At 43.7% G+C, this 4,829-nt stretch overlaps 1 protein-coding gene across 5 annotated transcripts in view; it reads right to left on the reverse strand.

Moving 5' to 3' along the window:
• LOC104831172 (mitogen-activated protein kinase kinase kinase MLT) overlaps positions 1-4,415 on the reverse strand; it is a 95,603-nt gene extending 91,188 nt beyond the window's left edge. For 2 of the 5 annotated variants that reach the window (XM_010566587.1, XM_010566579.1), the window contains exon 1: positions 4,249-4,410. The gene's annotated coding sequence lies outside the window, so the exon portion shown is untranslated. Of the gene's footprint in view, positions 1-4,248 lie in introns of all 5 variants that reach the window. The other 3 variants (XM_010566572.1, XM_010566596.1, XM_010566606.1) reach the window with 3 other exon arrangements.
• Positions 4,416-4,829: the final 414 nt, after the last annotated feature.

The following is a 4,829-nucleotide window of genomic DNA, read 5'->3' on the forward strand; positions in this document are numbered from 1 at the left end:
CCCCCCCCCGGCTCTCCTGATTGTGCAGCTAAACTGATTAAAATTTTGAGATATCATTTGACCAGAAATTTCTGGCACTATTTGGTTGCAGCTGTTCTGCAAATGAGAGATGAAGACACCAACGCTTTTCTACATACTGCATAAGATAACACAGACCCTTTTCTGAAACTGCCTGCTTTGTTTTACGTCTCTTCACCACCCATAAGGGTAAAGGCAAGCGCTGACCAGACCATGACAACTTTACTATGTTTACAGAAGGCATCACGTTTAGGAGGGAGCAGGCTTCAAGCACACCTTTCGCTGACAGCCGACCTGCAAAGCTCTCGGTGAGGAACACGAATGCTCTCTCCCCAGAGTCAGAGCAGGGGTTACCCGTGGGACGTGAAATAAAGTCCATTCTTCCACTACCCTGCCAGCTCCTTCCCCGATACAAGTGCCTGAACTCTTCTGCCGACCTTCTGTTCTCGTTTTATACTTGTTGCTGTTGTCGTTGGATTTCCTGTCATCCCAGAGTCATCTTTTGCACCACCCTTCACACATGTTTTTTAGAGAAAGCTCAAGGGAAAGGAAATTGGTCACTCCTGCAAATCAGGAAGGTGGCAAAGCCAGTTTTAACTTTTTGCTCTCTGCCAGCGCTGCTTAATTAGCAGGTCTTCAGAAACAAAAGCTCATTTGCCTCGTTTACTCCAGCAGTTGCTCCAAGTTAATGCTGTGTACACAGTGTCTCAAGCATATGTGACACTTTATAGACAAATAAAACAGGTCGGCTTCCCAACCCAGAGACCTCACAATTTAAGGCCACAGTCCTGCACACGTTTATGCACATGGATAATTATGCTCCAGTGAATAATCTCCTTACTGACAACAGAATTATTCAGAAGAGTAATGTTACTCGTAGGCAAAAGCATATGCACCGACTGGACCATAAATTTAACAGGAAAATCTAAACAGCTGATAACAGATGGTTGCGTTTGGGATGGCAGAAGGAATAGAAAACCAAGCAAAAAGAAAAATACATCACAGGAAACAAATATTTCTGGCCTTCACTGTCTGAATTCAATAGTTCTGAAGAGCTGTCAAATTATTTGAAATTATTGTTCACCCAGAAGAACCAAATCATCCGTATAAACAAGTAAATGATTTGACTTCTGAAAGTTACTCTAACATAGAATAAGATCTTGTTCCAAGATGTCACAGAAAACAGACCTCAGGATGGTACAACATGCACACCAGACACTTGATAAATACAAGTGCGTACTTTTCTGATGAGTTCTCCTTGCTGCTTAAAAGTTTACCTAAACATTTATGCAATCGCAACGCAGTGCCCTGCACACAAGCATTTGCAGAAGCTACCATTCATTCTTTCAACACCTTCCCAACTTCAGATTTATCTACAGCAGTCAATCAGCTGCAGACACTATAGGTACCAGCATACAATAAAGTAATATAATTTAAAGAATGATTCATTGGTTTGTATCAGGTTCTTCCAGATGCTTTTCTCCAGCGAAAGTAGATGAGATTTACATGGGATGCTCTTTATTTACAGATCTGTAATTAATGACATCCTAAGTTAGGTATACAGTTTTCTCCTTCTAGATGAAAGAACAGACCTGTTTAAATATTACGCCATGTTTTCGGATGCATGGTAGTTAATCCTCAATTAAACAGATCAATCTCTTTGTTATGTTTGAGAAAACAACTGTTTAGAGTAACTGCATGTGACAAATCCACACACAGTTATTAACTTGTCATTCTGTTTTAAAAGATACTTAACAATCTCAGTTTATACCATTGGTTAAGAAAAAAAAAAAGAAACCAGGTATTTCATTCCACTCCATAGTCTTACACTTGCATCTGACACGAGTGCATCGTTCCAACAACGGCGCTTCCTCACACCTTACACTTCCGCAGTCAGGAGAGCAGTCCTCTGCAACAGGGTCTCCAGGCTTGGGGCCGGGGGCATTACAGCCATTCCCCTGCATGCCTGCACACAGCATAACTAAGGTTTGGCATCAGCACCACCCTTCCCCACTAACACACTTTCAAGCATTTAACCACTACTGTTGTGTAGCAGTGGGGAACGCTACGTTGCCTCACTTTGTTGCTTGCTGTTGATGGAATGAAAACATGACAGTTCAGAAACAGCGAATGACAGGCATTTCAAGAAGTAATTCAATTGCTGGTTATTTCAATTATTCCTATGGGATCTTTTGGGAGGAAAAAAGAACTTTCTCATTTTTCTGTTTTATTTATAATGGTTAACATGAGCTTGTAATCTTGCAACATCATCTCTATCTTCTGTGTCCTATTTTTCCTCATTGTAACTTATTTGAGCATGCTGTTAGAAGCTGTTCATTTCACACCAAAAAGAAACATATCTGAGCTGCATTTGGCAGTATTTAACATGTCAGTATTTAACATGTCAGGACTCCATTACACAGAGCCACTTTACAGCAAGCTATTAAGCCACAAGCAGCTCAGTTTGGTACAGTAGTTAAGTGCATGGTATAGGAAACCATCCGCTATCAGTGGCTTGTTGCGATTACAGCACTTTAGGGGAGTAACCTGTGTGTGGGTCCCTTCCCAGGACCCCGCTGAGGTCCCACACTTGCTGCTCCCCCCAGGCCCCCCCCAAGGTGAGGGAACCCCCACGCACCCAGGCAGACGGGTTGCAAACCAACCCCGCTGCAGGCTGCCCTGCCCTGCATCCCAGCACAGCAACACTGGAAGAACCCGACACATTCACTTCTACCTCCCAGCTTCCCAAAACCAGCCTGTGCCACAGGGGAAGTGCTGCCATGCCCAACTCTCTGCTTTATTCCATGTACAAGCCAGAAGACCCTACTATTTGTCATTCGGCTACTGCTCCCGGAGTATAGAGAGCTTCCACTGAGGGACTTAGAACTCTGAGACAGGAGGCAGGAAAGAATTTAGCACAAATTGCACAGTAACTGCAACTCATATTTTGCTTAGTGCGTGGCTGCAGAACTGAAAATTGCATCCCTCATCTTGCACGTGCACCTGACGCTGCTTAAATATTCAATTACTCCAGGAAAACACTTTGTAATTTATTAAAGGGAACAACCACACAACTCGCTGCCCTCACTTCACTGTGTGGTTCCACGAAGCAGGATTCAGTGCTTCTTTCAGGAAGGCAAGCTGCCAACATATTGCCAATAAAGTAGTAGCACACTACACTTGTGCTATCTTAAAATACACAGCAGAATGTGCCAAGTTTCCTTATTTGGCAAAACAGCCCATTTGCTTTCAGGATCTTTGACCATCCATTTTTAGACCCAAATCATCCTTTGTATCTAACATGGCCTACAATCCCTGAGCATATCAACCTGGGGTTTTGCAGCAGAATATTTATCTAGCCTAAAAAAAAAAAAAAAAAAAAAGCCCAACAAAAAAAAACTCAAACACCAAAACATGGTTAACCACTGCCTTGTCTAAACAGAAAAGGAGTTACAGTGATATCAAGCTACAAGAGATACAGCAGAAAGAAGTTTTTATAAATAAAATATCCTTTAATTCTATCATGAACTTCTGATGGATAAGACGCAAACAAACTCCAAGCGCAACTCCAAATTAAATATATCCTAATCTTCTAATCTCCCAATAAGTTAAAATAAAGTCAACAACCCCTACAATTCCTAAACTTTCTTAATCAGACTGAGCAGCAGCCCTGCAGATGGTGAGACTTGAGGCATGGCTCTGCCTACCTTAGTTACTGAAGCAACAACATTTGAGCCTGTTCTTTGTCAGAACCCAAGAATTCTGCATAACTTCCATTAATAACTTTTCTAATTTTATTTGAATTTTTACAACCATCAATGCTATGGCAAAAGAGCTCAACAAAGCCTAATTTGAGTACTTCAGGAAAAGAACTACTTTCCACCCGACCTGTGTCAGTGGCAGAGACTGACGGGTTTAAAGCCTTCCCTTTAAATAGAAAGCATTTTATCTCAGAGAAGCCCTAAACTGCTCACTTCGCTTACATTATACCTCGTCAGTGATGTCTGCCAGGACTACACAGGCAACAACACTCAAGAACGACAAGGCAGCTAAACCTGCACCCTGGCCCAGAGAGTCACTCGGTCCTTGCACAGGCACCACTGCAGGATCCGGGCCGTGGTTTTGTCAGGGTTTCTGCCTTCTCCTCAGGGTTACCATTATTCACACAATGCCACTGGTATGCAAAGCATATTATTGATAGAGAAAACAAGCAGGCTTCTGAGGACTTACAATTTCAGGGCAAAGTCCTGAAAACATCTAACTGCGTGCCTCCAGCAGAAAGCTATGATGTTTTCAGGCAGTGACCCAGTTAATCCATTGCTTTCAAATTATTTCTGCTTCTGGAGTTTAGAAAAAGCAATGATCCACGGCTTTCCCGATGGCTCTGTCACTACAACTCACAGCAAAGCACGCGGCATAGAGGGGTAATGGATGGCTCACACACACACGTGCTAAAAAAAAAAAAAAAAAGGCATACCAGTAGAAAGGAACTAACTTGAGCAAACATAGCAACAAAAAAGAATGCCAGTTTACTTTAAAAATGAGGCGGGGAAAGGAAAAAGACAGAGGGGAAGGAAAGTCACACCTCAAAGCCCAACCTGAGGGATTTTATGCCCTAAACAAGAGAAAGACACAGCAGGTGCGCGCAAAGCGAACCTGTTCGAAACACCCTCCGAGGAGCACAGGGGTGGGCGAGGGCAGCCAGCCCCCGGCCAGGCGCCGGCCGCCCACGTCCCACGGCCACCCCCCCACCCCCCCGGAAGACAAGAGCTGGCAGCCCCCTTCCCGCGTGGGCCCACCCCGCGTGGCCG

The sequence above is a fragment of the Haliaeetus leucocephalus genome, unplaced genomic scaffold (assembly GCF_000737465.1).
Source record: "Haliaeetus leucocephalus isolate CR32 unplaced genomic scaffold, Haliaeetus_leucocephalus-4.0 Scaffold1, whole genome shotgun sequence".
Classification (NCBI taxonomy): Eukaryota; Metazoa; Chordata; class Aves; order Accipitriformes; family Accipitridae; genus Haliaeetus; species Haliaeetus leucocephalus.